The 15,177-nt window shown below is 42.4% G+C and overlaps 1 protein-coding gene and 1 pseudogene across 1 annotated transcript in view; one reads left to right on the top strand and one right to left on the bottom strand.

Annotated features, from left to right (window-relative positions):
• The window catches only part of LOC135201946 (TBC1 domain family member 20-like), a 57,632-nt pseudogene extending 51,292 nt beyond the window's left edge, over positions 1-6,340 (bottom strand).
• LOC135202176 (TBC1 domain family member 20-like) overlaps positions 1-15,177 on the top strand; it is a 170,241-nt gene that overhangs the window by 108,670 nt on the left and 46,394 nt on the right. The gene's annotated exons all lie outside the window — the stretch shown is intronic.

Below are 15,177 nucleotides of genomic sequence, written 5' to 3' on the forward strand. Positions count from 1 at the left end.
ACCCACGTGATTAACTGGATCCGTGAATACTGATCCGTGAATAAGCGATGCCCCACTGTACTGCACTTGCGATTTCACTTTCACATAAAATAATCGTAAGGATCAATTCCCGGGTAAGAACGAAAATTGATCCAAATTAAATTTCATGCAAGTAAATAAATGAAAATGAAAAGAATATTGCAATTGCGAATCCACTTTCATTGCATTCTATTATACAAAATAAACGGCTCGTGCGAGCGCAATCACACTCTCGTAACGAACGCACAGGGCAAAAAATATAATGAAAAGAGTACTTACATTTTTCAATTACACACTTTCGCCCAAATACATGACTCGGCGCGAGCGCGACCCGCCCTCGGCACCGAGACATAATTCAAGGGTTCAAGGGTTCATGAAAAGAGGAAATCGCCGCATCTACGGCGATACTCCATGTTGGTTCATAATTAAGTAATGAAAATGAAAACAGTGTACTTACAGTTTCATTTTCAAGTCAAACAAACCATTAGTAGAAAACACAATATAAACAAAGACATACGACGATTGAAGCGGGCGAGAGCGATGACGAACACGTCCTTCACAACCCGCGGCCGAAAGCAAAAGTGGTTTGTTTACCTCCCAGTCGCGCGGCGGCGCGACTGTCGGACAAGCAGTTAACTACCGTTCTCCCCTTGTTCGAAGCTTACGACCGTTCCAGCTGCCGCTAGCTACTTCCTATTGTTAAAGGACCGATGGTTTGTATTACGTATCGGAACAAATACGTAGTATATTTGTAGGTTCTGTACCACGACCTCCATCCTAAATTCTTTTCCTCTTGAGGAATGAGAATAAGGATTGGAGATCGACCGCCTTCATTCTCTAGTCAAGAGAGTGAAGGAGAAGTCTTTCCCAAAGGAAAGCTTCAATGGTGAACAGAATACCGAAGATGATAGTTCAAGCCAAACTGAAAGTTCCCGTCCGTTCTTCTCAATTCCAGGTTAATCGCCTAATGTGAGATACTCTTCTTTCAGCAGCAGTCTTCTTCCAAATGCTAGAAATTACAGGAATTCAAGCATAAGCGAGGTTCCCGATTATCGTGTAACAATTATCGGGGATTCTCGCTCACTTTGGACCGTGGTCTCGCCTAAGTGTTTGGAGATCGTAAAAAACTCGAACACTCTGAGTGCGCTAGAAATTCCGTAGAATTCTAAGCACTCTGCGAAACTCCCCGCCGAATTCGTCAAACGATATCGGCTGGTGGTCCTCTCGATTCCCGTAGAATCGAGAAAGGGGGCAGGGAGCAGGATCCCTCCTCAACGACCGGGGCTTACGTCAGGTAGGACCCGAAGGTCCCCCCGGTAGCGCAGCCCCTAACGTGGGATCTTACAGAGAAATCTCTGTAGGATCCCTCCCCTTTCCCTCGTAGCCGTAAGGAGAGAGGGAATGGGGAAGGAATTGGATACTGGCTCGCCTTCCCAGCGGAACTAGCAGTTGGAGAAGAAAAGGGAGCAGCCTATCGCCTTACGGCGATGGCCTCTCAGAGCCTGGGAAAACGTATCGTCAGGAGAAAACGTTTTCCCCGAGGTAGGGGTTACGAACTCATACTGTAGGTAAGGGTCTGCCAGCCACTGTGAACGTCGTCTGGGTGGGGCTGATCGACACCTGACAGGAGAGAGCCGATACCGTCCTCCGACTCATTCCAGTCCTCGTCGAGGTCGAAACCTCTCAGGAGGACCGAAGGGGTATTCAAATACGTGTCCGAAGACAGTAGAAACGCCTCTGTCGCAGTAGAGGAGGTGAAGTAGCTTGTTCGACCGGCCCAGAACTGAGAGAGCCTTCTTGTCGGAGACGAGAGACTACCTGGTTCAACACAGTCGGCAAGCTCCGATCGCGGCAGACCCACCGTCGATTTGGGTTCCCTCTCGGGCCCCAAAATGACTCGAGCCGAGACGTGGCTCTGCTGGTGGGAGCGGCGATCCTTCCCCGAGGTCGTTGTGCTGACGAATCAGCGCCATAACCTCGGCAAAGTTCTCTGGATCTCGGAAGTCACAGCATCTTGCAGAGTAGGACCGTTAAGCCGCCCTTCGAACAAGAGCTATTCCGAGAACCTTCCTCCTAAGAAGGGGGAACAGCGACAGCCCTCTCGGTCTTCTCCATCACTTGCGCATACGTCCTGGCCGGTCCAAGAACCGTGCCTGGCACGTAGGGCGTCGTGGTGGGATCATGAGGGGCGACACTCACGATCACTCCTCAATACCTCCTCTCCCGGTGTAACCCGAGGTGGTTGAAGGTACGGGAGAGGCAGACCTGACGCTCCCTCCCTCGCTCGCTGGCAGAACCAGCAGGCTTGGAGGGCTGCAGGCGATCGTCAACGCGGTGGCGATCGAGCTGCAGGCCTGGTCGAACCGTCTCGCTGTGGAGAACGGCTGGACTGAGCACAGCGGCCCCGATCTCGAGTGTCAGAAGAGCTGGTGCTGGTTGCCGTATCCGATCGCTCTCTGTGAGAGCGACGGTCAGGCGACCTGCAGGCTCCACTGTCACAGTGAGACCGGTGCTTGTCCTCACGGGCACGTCACGTCGCTGGTTCCAGCCGTAGCTTGGCACCGGCGAACGGGGGGACCTCTTCCCAGCCTCAGCCCGTGGCCGGTCGTGGACCGTCACGTCCCCGCGAGAGCGAGAGCTGGTCTGGTGAGAGTCGCGTGAGCGGCTGTCACCAGTCTTCCGCCCCGTGCCGTGAACCTGACGCTGAGCGGGCTCAGAGGTCTGGTTCCTGGCTGCACAGTCCCGCTGGTAGGCGACCGTACACTCGGTACCTCCCACGAACGAGAAGCCGAGACGGATCCTGATGCAGTGGCAGAACCACTGACACCAGGCGAGGAAGTACCGGTGTTAGCCGGTACCCCTCTGGTCCCCGTAGTCTTCTTCCTTGCGGAAGAAGAGACGGGCCCCCCCCCGCTCCCGAAGGAGCAGGAGGACCAGCGGAAGGAACCCTCCCGTCCCACCGAGGTGAGACAGGTCCCGAGAAGCTCCCGAGGGAGACTTCTTAGGAGGGAGGAGGCAACCTTCTTCTTCTTCGGCTGTGAAGCCTTAGAAGTCGAAGGGGAAGAGGCGGCAGCCGACGACGACGACACCTTCCTCCTCTTCTTCGTCAGCTTCCTCAGGACAGACGTAAGATCTGCTATCCAGGGCGGAGCGGGGCTGCTGTAGCCGAAGCCCACAGGCCCGGACACACCTGTACAGACAGACCAAAGTCTGGGGTAGTAACCACCACGAACAGGGACGACGTCAGCAGGTATGGGCATCTCAGGAACAGCAGGCACAGCCAGCACAGCATCGTAGGGACAGCCAGCGCAGCAACGGCAGGGACAGCCAGCGCAGCCAACGGCAGGGACAGCCAGCGCAGCAACTGCATGGACAGTCAGCCCAGAATCGGCAGGTACGGCAGGCAGCACCGGAAACACAGGAAGTGGAGCAGCAGCCAGCAACATCCTGGTACCGGCGGCAGGTCCAGGGGCGAGCTCTAGGGCAGCGGAAGTGTGGTCCGCTGCAGCGCGGTGGCAAACCCACGAGCGGCGGCGGCAAACGCCCCCCTCTCGGTACGGCGAACGGCACTTCACAGCGGCTATAGGCAAGACCTGTTAACACGTGAGGTGATTACACCAGGTGAGGAGGACGTCGTCACCTGGAGCGTGGTCACCACTCCATGGGTGACCGCAGTAGGCCCAGACATAGAACCGCAGCCCCCTGGACACTAGCACGCCCTGCCAAATCGAAGGACGCCCATACCTCACCAAGGTCCACCCTCGTGGCAGTAGCACCTGCGGAAATAACAGTAGTAGTGATTAGTGGGGGGGAAGTCCCCTCGCGCGGGGGGGGTGAGCCCCACACCGAACGAGTGGAAGACCCCAAGAATACAAATTGTACATCGGGCACCAAGTGCCCTCCCCGCGCTCGACGGATCGGGCGAGGAGAAGAACCCAGACCTCCCACCTCCCCCCACCCCCGAAGGGGAAGGGCCATCTGTGGGAGCTGAGTGGGGGGGGGGGGGGGGTTCTCGTTCCCCACGCCCCACAGCACCCATGTACCCAACAATAATAATAAGAGCCCAAGAGCAATCATGCCCTCGGCCCGAATGCAAGGGGCATAAGGTATCAATTCCCTGACTGAGCGAACTTGAACCAAATAAATATTGATGCAAATCAATAATAAAAGGAATAAAATGAAAAGAACTTGCATTACGATTCCATTCACAATGAATAAGGCTCGGATCGAGCGCATTTTGCGCCCTCGGTACCGAGCGCAAGGGTAAAAGGATACCATTCCCGATTATGAACGGAAACCTAGATCCATAATGAATTGATGCAATCAAAATATATATGAAAATGAAAAAGAATACTGCGCTTGCGATTTCACTTCATACAAAATAAAAAGGGGAAGGATCAATTCCCGGGAAATAGCTGAAACATTGATCCAAGTAAATAATGCAATCTCAATAAAATATGAAAATGAAAAAGAACTGCACTTGCGATTTCACTTCATTCAAATAAAAAGGGGAAAGGATCAATTTCCGGGTAAGAGCGGAAACTGATCCAAATGAGTATTGCTACAATCAAATAAATATATGAAAATGAAAAAGAATACTGTACTTGCGATTCCACTTCCATACAGAATAAGTTTTCGTGCCGAGCGCATTCGCTCGGCAACGAGCATACAGGTCAAAAAAATATAAATGAAAAGGGCACTTACTTACGATTTTCATCTACACATTTCCAACCAAAATATAAGCTCGGAGCGAGCGCTCTCCCGCCCTCGGCACCGAGCATACACAATACGAGGATCATTTCTGGGAAAAATGAATTCCCGCACTTACGCCCTTCAGTCCCGGCACTCGGGTAATCGGAGGGCGTGGAGAAACAAGATCCTTAATTCACAATTGAATTCAATGGAATAAATATGAAATGATTGTACTTACAATTCAGTTTCACTAGATAAATAGAAAGAAAAACACAACCATGCGAAAGCAACGACGATGAAGCGGGCAGAGAGCGATGATACACGTCTACACGCCAGCAGGCTGAAAGCCAAAAGTGATTTTGTTTTTTACCTCCCAGTCGCACGCGCGCCTGTCGGACAAGCAGTTAACTACCGAACCCCTTGTTCGAAAGCTTACGACCTATCCAGCTGCCGCTAGTACCTTCCTATTGTAAAAGGACCGAAGGTTTGTTATGCCGTCGGAACAACTAACTATTTTTTTTTTTTTTTTTTTACTGGGATATTTTTAGGTATACAAATTTTACTGCCTAGGTTGGACTGAAATAAAGTAGTACAAAAAATCCAAATAAGCTATTAATTTGAAAAACAACAGGATCAACTCACTTGATAATAGTGAAGGTCAGGATGTTTTATTAAAACTCGTATGATTAGTGTTGTCAGTTGATCCTATGAGGACCAGTCTGTAGTCATCATCTATCCCTGGAGGAAAGCGCTTAAGGGATCTATTCACATCAAGGACTACTGGTTATAGTCCTTGTGAGCTTTGACAACATCTAAAGTAGGCTTTGGAGTCACTTCCATGTGCTCAATCATCATGAGGCGTGGCCATGCTTTACGACGGAGCTCATCTACCAAAAATTTAAGTTAATAGCTGATTTTCTACAGTCTCTAAACACTCTAGAAACAAATCTAAAATAACCTAGAAATAATTTTTTATATCGCAATATATATTGGGATATGAAAAAACATGCAATGGTCATCAAAAATCTGATACTGTATCATTTTATGAAATTAAACTATAAAAAATGAACACAGCAACATTCATGTGAATCTTACCCTTGACAAGACCTCCATCACCAACAGCTAACTCACGAAGTTTTTCAATATCTATTGGACTGGAAGACAACACATCTTGAATTTCTTGCATCTTCTTCTGGCGATCTATGGAAGCCTGATCCACAGTTTTAGGCCTCTTCTTTCGTCTCCGTACTTTCTTAACTCTGTTAAAATTTATACGGAATATATGTACGTACTGCAATTATGGAACTGAATATGTATGGTACAAACAATACAAAATGTAGGAAATAGAATAAGCAAAATCAATCTGTTCAACCATCTCTTCAATGTGTTCTGTAATTGAAAATTTGACACTTACCTCATTTTCACCAGAAATCTCTTCTTCAGTAGATGAATTTATCACAGGCTCTACCTGATGTTTCCCACCCAACTTTAACTTGGTATCATCCTCACCACTACTACCACATGGATCATCCTCTTTATCAGGAAGATTGGGATCTAAAATCTCTGGTTCTGTGAACTGATCACCGTCTGGGAAACATTTGGAATCCAGTTCTGATGGTGGTTTGCCCCATTGTCATCCCAGGCACTTTCATTCAATTCAATTCTTTGGAATCCTCAATTTTTTCCTCTGAACACAAGTATCGTTCACAAGCTCATCTTCAATGTTGTCATTTGCAGTTTGTTTCATGCTTTTTTTCACCACATGACCAAGTGTATCTATTTGGCCTTCATCATCAATGTCTTTTCCAGGAGACTGAACAACATGATTTACAAGTCCTCCCTCCATTGTTTCTCCCCTTTATTCTCTAAGACACTAGAGAGAATAAAAAGCACTTAAACACAGGATACTAGATGATGATTTTCTCATTGTACTAGAGATATATGTTATATCTTTCAGCAATTTTTTCAAATCTCACTGCTCATTTACCTACAACTATGGTACGTACTTGACTCCTGTAAAGAGGAAATTTAATATAATATCTAAAATTATAGCCCAGTACTGATGCTTCAGAATAAATGAATTTAAATGGATTTCATCAGATTCTAGATTGCCAATGAATCCTTAAAGTGTGTTACGTCGTAAAACAAAAAATCCTTTTAATCATTTGTAAAAACATTCAGATACTGAACAATATGTAAAATAAGCAGGGTATATGTAATTTTCTTCATATTATGTAGCTTAGAAACAGAACTGCAACTAGTAAACAAAAGAGAGTACATGACTTATACTTTTTAAGTGCGGTAACTACAGGGTTAATTATTAAATATTTTTATATTAAAAGGTACTTGAGTATTTAAAGCAACTGAAATGATTTGTAGCTATGAAGTTTCAATTATCACCACTGTATGTAATACTTTTACCATATTTTACTGAAATTTACTTAGTTTCATACACAATATAAATATAATGGTGAACTCATCTTAAAGTATATATGAATATGTTGCGAGTCCACAAAATTTTCCTGTATACAAGTGCATAATTTCCAGTGGCCCAAAACAACACCAGAATGTCCTAACATCCTATGAAGAGAGTACATGACTTATACTTTTTAAGTGAGGTAACTACAGGGTTAATTATTAAATATTTTATATTAAAAGTACTTGAGTATTTAAAGCAACTGATATGATTTGTAGCTATGAAGTTTTCAATTATCACCCACTGTATGTAATACTTTTACCATATTTTACTGAAATTTACTTAGTTTTATACACAATATAAATATAATGGTGAACTCATCTTAAAGTATATATGAATATGTTGCGAGTCCACAAAATTTTCCTGTATACAAGTGCATAATTTCCAGTGGCCCAAAACAACACCAGAAAGTCCTAACATCCTATGAAGAAGATAGAAAAGATTACTCTCACACTGGGTGCTGGAGAAAATCATCCCAGCCACAATGACAACTATCATACAAAACTTTACCTCAAACAACGAGAGGTAAAAACTGAGCTACACCTCCAAGTCGTGAGGCTTTATCCTCAGAACTGGTAAATGGTTAGAACTCAACTAATTGTACTATAGAAGTTAAACTAGCACTGTCACAAGCCTTGGAGGGGCTTTCGATTTGCAGTAATTCTTAGCCCTCAGCAATAGAAGAAAAAAAAGAGAAAGGTCTCCTGGAACAAAACCCACATTAGGCCATACTCGTTTGACACATGGGCACTTAATGAGCAGTCCACGTGACCTTGCTCTAGTGCTCAGAGTGCAAGGTGTTGATAATAGTCAGACATATGTGTGAATGGCCAAGTATGACGAACACAACTGTCAACTTTTGGAAAAAATCAATGAAAGACATTTTATCAGAAGTTTTTGTATTTTCGGTGGTTCCAATTTTAACGTTTATGAGGAACTGTGATTCAATGAATAAAATGACAAATTTTCTAAGACAATTTGTATTTTTCATAGCTACAAACCTGAGGTCTTAACAATAGGATCATTTCTAGCACCTAACTGGATCCTGTTAAAAAAACAGATGAAAGCAAGGAATCTTGTGATATCTGGCAACGCATGCGTAGAGTGGTCAAGAACCACTCACCTACGCCACTGTGTCAGTCTTTCCCAACTGTAGATGTCATAACACACAGAGGGGCAGCTAGAGGCGGGCAGCTATAATGTTAAGACCTCAGGTTTGTAGCTAATGAAAAAATAAATACATTAAAATTGTCTTAGAAAATTTGTCATTTGTTCATACACAAAACAAACCTTCAGTCTTAACAATAGGATAGACTCATACTTGGAGGGGGAGGTACAAGACATCCTAAACTGGCTGGGGGCCTACCCCACCAGTCCAGCTTACAGACGAATGACTTCTGGTGAGGGACTGAAGCCCGTTGAGAAGCTGGATAAATTGATACCTAACCACTCGGGCACTGGGTGACGCACTGGAACAGGACATGGATAAAGGCTGAACCCCCACTAGAGCAGCAAGCAAGAACCCGGAACTTACTACACCTGGTTGCTCGATACCAAACCTGACATACATGATTCCACCATATCTGAGGCAACCAATCAGATTGCACAATGATATACCAACAAGACGATGATAAACTCCTGAGAAAGTAGTACTCGATTACACAATCCCACAACACCTCCCCCTCCAAAGCACGATGACGTAACACTTGTCCGACCGATGTCTACCCCCTCACAAGAGCCAACCATCTCCAGTTCTGCAATTCGTGTAAGAAATAAATACTATGACATAACCCTGAGCTAATCTCGCTCGACTGTGCATACCCTTACTACCCAGTGACGTTAATGTTACACCTATGCCAAATATATATTGGCGATGCACGCCCACCACTACAAGTCAACCACACACTCCGCAAACATCGAGAGGCGCCGACCCGTGGGATGGCGTCAATCTTCAAAATTTTTGGTCGTTTTAAGTAAAAAATTTTGAAAGCATGGAAACTATGGAGGTGTTTGTTTGCATTGACATGGCTAGACTTTCATTAACCTCTGTTTAATCTCAAAATATGACCTTAATTCCTAACTTTGAAGAAATATTTACTTCAAAAGGATAGTAGAGGTCTCGAGCTGTTCCTCTCACCACCGATTGACTCGTGACTGGTGCCCATTTCCGGTGTCAGGATCCACACGTGGTGAAAACTGGATCAGCTAGTCCAGTCGGATGTTTCCCCTAGGCAACAAAATGTTTTAATGTGCTGATTACAACTGCAATCTTGAGTAAGATCAATAAGCGTTACATATAATCTAATAGTTCAAATGAGCGCTGGGAAGGCTGGAAAGGATGTTAGATCAATGCACCTGTCGGTCGACACCATATTGGATTTAAAAACTGCCTTGAAAACATATTTTATGAAGACCTCACATACTTATTTTTGTCCATATGGCGATTTCACATATCACATTATGTTGACAAAACTTCAATCTTTTGAATGGTGTGCTTAAAGTTGAAATTGTATTCTTGTTACACCAATTAAATATCAAGTGAATATGGCTGATCCACCCGATGACGATGGATCCAAGGCGGTGTTTCCCCTTTCTTACAAATATACCCTTCAATCATTTCAATGGTAGTACTATGCTTAAATATTGAATTGTACTGTTGTTTCACCAATTAAATACTAGCTAGGTACCTAGGTATCAAGTGAAAATAGTGACCGTTTGACGGATCAATGTCCGCACAGTAGTGCTTCACCCTGCGTCTCGACACTCAAATGGTCACAGGTTTTTACTGTACCGTTTCAGTAACAGAAGAATACTAAGTTGCTGGCCTAGATAAGATACCTAACCTACCTAGGTAGGTATAGCTACAGATAGCTAGGTTACCCAAGTACGGGAGGTAGAGTTAGCTAGCCTTACGGTAGCCTAACAAGACATCCTTAGTGGGGAAACATCAGTACAGGCCAACCCCCTCATCACGGTAGACGGGTCTTATTCACCTCGATATTTAATTGGTGAAACATGAATACGATTGCAACTCTAAGCATACCATTTAAAAGACTGAAGTTTCGTCAACATATTGTGATATATGAAAGCCCCATACGAACTAAAATAAGCATGTGAGCTCTTCGTAAAATATGTTTTCAAGGCAGTTTTGAAATCCATATGGAGGCTACGTTTTTTCATGGACGGTTCTCATCAGTGACGGACACCATCTTTCCCCAGCCTTCCCAGCACTCATTTGAACAATGTTAGCGTATGTTATGTAACGTTTATTGATCTTACTCCAGATTGCAGTTGTAATCAGCACAATAAAACAACATTTTGTTGCCTATATTAGTGAAAGTATGAAACTTGTTATTCCCGGGGTTATGGTTGGAACTGAATTCATTCTTACCTTGTAATCGGCGGTTTTTATCCTTACTGCCATCACAACTGAAACTCCACCCAGTGCTTATTTGATTGTTATTATACACATTTGGTCTCAGTTCACTCCACATTGCACTTTAAACCCGTTGCTGTTCCTGGTTTCTAACGCGCGCGCGCCATAAACACAATTACAAACAGCAGACGACGACAGACGACGAAACTGCAAAAGTTTTATTCCCTAAACTGTTTTTACTTTACTCGTTATTTAGTTTAAATTTACATTGTTATTTAAAAATTTTGATTTAATTCATGTATATTATCCTTTTATTGCAACCAAATTACCCCGAAAAATTACAGATATTTCTAACGTAGATAAAATCAAATGTTTCTAAACGTTTTCGTACATCTGGCTGCCGAAAACCATGAGAGGAACGAATACGGAAAAGTGCATAGAGGAACGGACTACGTTTTTTTTTTTTTTTTTTTTTTTTTTTTTTTTTGCTTTTTTGTTTTTGCTAGCACTTTTCGTTGATTTCAGTCTTTATTAGTATTTTGAATTTCTTAAATAATCGTATGCCCAGAAATAAATGTAACCTTTAATGTTTGCATGCTTTAATGTTTGCATGCTAAAGAATGGCAAAATCATCGTTGCCACATTAGTGGAGGCTTCACACATACGCCGTTCCATTATTATTATAAACTGTTTCCATGAATTCTAGTTGTCATAGTAATGCAATAATGATAAAATTGCTTTAATATTTATGTATATATACTTCCAATACATAGCCTAATTTCACCAATTTCAACGTTTTGTTTATAGTCTTATACCCAGTTTGGAGGGTCAATGTTCGTTACTAAAGAATCTGTAACCTCCTTAAGTCGTTCAGTTGACATAGTAAACCTGAGCCATATTTTCACTCGCTGAAATGACGATATCCGGGTGAGGGGCAAGTGGCCCATCCCTTTGCCCTACGTGATGTACCCATGTTCGTTATTACTAACTAAATAATAATTATTTATTACCTGCAATATAAACTGTTGTGCATGAAAATTTTTTTAATTTTTTATATTTTTAAACTAAAATTAGAGCATACATAAACCACACAAATTGTCATAAAAATGAAACATAAATCAAGAGGCTATTATTGTTTAAACATGTCTTCGTGATGAAAATTAGCGCACGCACGGATTCCTTCCCAACCTCTCTCCAAAATATTTACCCAACACAAAACCAGCATTCACAAGGGTCCCCCAACCATGTAGGGTATATAGGAGGTTAATAATTAACAATAAACAACACAACCTCATTCATCAGCAACACTATACGCTATGAGGAGACATGTGTGCCAAATTTTCAAAACAACTTTCACATTGTGTGACAGACCTTTGAATGGTTTTCGAGACAAACCCTGAGGCTATAATTATTGGATTATAGGGTTTTTCATTTCCAGGTATTTTAATGTCCCTTCCTATTCCGTCCTCTATCTCTCTCTCTCTCTCTCTCTCTCTCTCTATCTCTCTCTCTCTCTCTCTCTCTCTCTCTCATTTTTTAAATTTTACATACCTATGTCCTGCTTAACTATTTTGCGAGCACTAGTAGATGCACCTACATTCATCATTACGACTGAATTAAAAACTTGAAAGTATTTAATTAATGCTAATACAAGTATGAAATATATTTTCTTGTTCATTTTCGAATTACGATAAAAGAAACAGAGAGAGGGAGAGCGAGAGAGAGAGAGAGAGAGAGAGAGAGAGAGAGAGAGAGAGAGAGGAGAGAGTTGAGTGGATCAGTGTATAAATATCGGTCAATGGGCAGGTAACAACCTGAGTGAATCGTTAGATATATCCACCAATGTAAACTACTATTATTAGATAGATAGATGGGAAAAATCATAGAAAATAATTTTTTGTTTAAACTGCAACAACTTTCAGAGAGAGAGAAGGGAAGGTGAAGGAAGGAAGAAGGACAGGGGTGGCGGTGGAGGTGGGGGGAGGAGTAGGTGGAGCTGTTTACTGGTGTGTTTCCTATCCATTTCTGGATAATGAGTTTTGGTCTATTAGTACAAGGGACAAGTGTGTTATTCTTTACGATTAGTGATTCACGATAACCCTTATAAATTACGGCACTGGGGGTAATGCACTAAAGAAAAATCTCGCTCTGTTACGAGTGTTCGTTACAGAAATAGGTTATTGCCCAAAAACGTGCTTGCACTGTCTCTGAAAACCCATAGTAGACATGCTGCTTAGTTGTCAATCAAGTTTTTATAACCAAGTATTTTTTTACAGCTAGCTATTGAATAAATTTGTATTTTTCTCAGTCAAAAACATATGCCCCTCAATGCTAACTTTCTCTTTTAACGACTTTCTGGTCATTGCAAATTCGGCCCCATAATTTCTTATGGTGCGAAAACAAGACAGAGGCCCATGGACCGAAAACGATTGCGTCAAACTACGGCGATAATCCAGCAGTAAAACAAAACATCTTCATATATCCAAAAAGTAAATAATAAGATATATATGCGCATTACGATTATAACAATTACATGTATAGCTGATAACAATCTGCACGAATAAAACTGGTAAAACTGTTCTGCAATGACAGTTGAGTATAGCAATTATTTACAATAGGTACGAAAGTCAAGATGTCGTGACGTCATAATACAGAACTTGAAAGAACGTTCTAATTCAGAAAAATAATTACTTAAATTTGAGTCAGAGTCGAGTTACTTTTTCAATAACGAATATTTTCAAATTAATCATCATAAATATGTAAAATATTGATGTTTTACTACTTTTTAAAAATTAGCCAAGAGCAACGCTTCTCGTCATCTTCTACCCCAACAGCTGTTTACGCCTGGCTTGTTGTTGATGAGAAATCGTGTTTCGATTGTTGTGATAAAAGTGCTCCAGCGTCTGTGGTACAAGTGGTGTGCGGATTTATCACAGGAAATGGTTAGTTTATTGACACAAGCTACTCCGTAAACATCGAGATGGCGTCAATCTTCTAAATACCTCGAGTTGTAAGTAAAAATGTTGAACGCGTTTTGGTGAGGTTTCCACTACGTTTGAGACCGTTTTCAGTACCCTCTGTTTAAATCTGTTTAAATCTTAAAATTTGGCCTTAATTTCTAACTTTGGGGAAATACTACTTCGAAAGGAGAGTAGAGGTCTTTAGCTCCGTTTCTCACCAACAACAAGTCGCGACTGATGCCCATCTCGGGTGTCAGGACGCGTTTATAATGTACTTTTTCGGAGGGTGGCTTGCATTGATGGTAGCTGGCCTGCGTGGCCTGCTGTGATGATCTACCCTATGTAGCCTATGTCTCACCTACGTAAGCCTACAGCCTCTTTCCAGAAAAAGGAAAGACACAGAAATAAAGACGCTAGTGCTCGTATGAAAGAGCCACCACGAGTATAGTCGGCTTCAGGTCAGAATTTCGACAGAAAGTTGCTCAATCATGCAAATGTGTTAAGATCATGCAATGAGCTAGGTTTGACCAACAGGATCCAAGTCCTCACGCCATTACGCAAATGACACTAATTAACCTATCATAATGCCTGAGCAGTTATTTATATCTCACCTAATAATAAAGAAATTTATTAATTTGGTACAGGCCTGCAGATAATTAACTCTGAATTGTAGACACAGGGATCAACATACCTTGAGCCTCTACTGGTGATTAGCACAACACGGTTGCGTTTGCATTTACATGAAAAAAACAAAATTAGTATCATCTATATGAAAAATAACGATTTTACTAATATAAATTTAAATATCATATTTATTTCAAATAAATAAGATAATGACACGATTTTCTTTAAAGGCCATTCCCATCTCATGTATATCTGCATTAATAGTTGATCATGAAAACGCGACGGAGTATGATGAACTCGAGCTTCCCCCAAAAAATCTATGGTGTGAATACTACATTTTTAAACATTCGAACCAAACATGAACCTGGATGTGAAAATTCTAAAAACAGGCAATTCATTCACGACAAAAAGTGTTCCACAGCACAGCAGAAGTAAGGACTCGCGCTGATGATAAGACTACCACACAGACCACATGATTCACGTAAAGCGCGTGAGCAATAATTCCGTCAACAAATCCAGTTCAGAACAAATAGCCATTCCCAGTCAAAGGGAGTGAACAGGAAAGCTTGTATAGTTATTATTGTCGTTAAATTCTTTACACTGCTCCGTAAATTTTCTGCAAAATAAAAATAAAATTTTCAAATCCATCTAACTCTGAAAATTTGTTATGCGCCGTCCATCGAGCACAATTGGCTTTGCAACGAAACAAATCAGATTAACTATCAGAAACATGCTGATTCCCTATTTATTTCTTTTAGAGAACCAAGTCTTTTTCATCCTCACCGGTATCCACAAATTGAATGGTAGACTGCCCTGGTACGTCTTCATCTGTTCTAACCCTTCTCTAAATGCGCACACCATCTATTCTTGCCTCTCTTTTGACCTTTCTTACCCCTAACAGGGTCCATACAAACCTTTCTTAAATCTTTCATCTCACCAATCCTTACTGTATGCCCATACCATTTGTTTCTCAAAAGGTGGGGTTTTTGGGCCCCGGGAAAAAAAATGGTTTTTTTAGAATGTTTCGGGAT

The sequence above is a fragment of the Macrobrachium nipponense genome, chromosome 30 (genome assembly GCF_015104395.2).
Source record: "Macrobrachium nipponense isolate FS-2020 chromosome 30, ASM1510439v2, whole genome shotgun sequence".
Taxonomy (NCBI): domain Eukaryota; kingdom Metazoa; phylum Arthropoda; class Malacostraca; order Decapoda; family Palaemonidae; genus Macrobrachium; species Macrobrachium nipponense.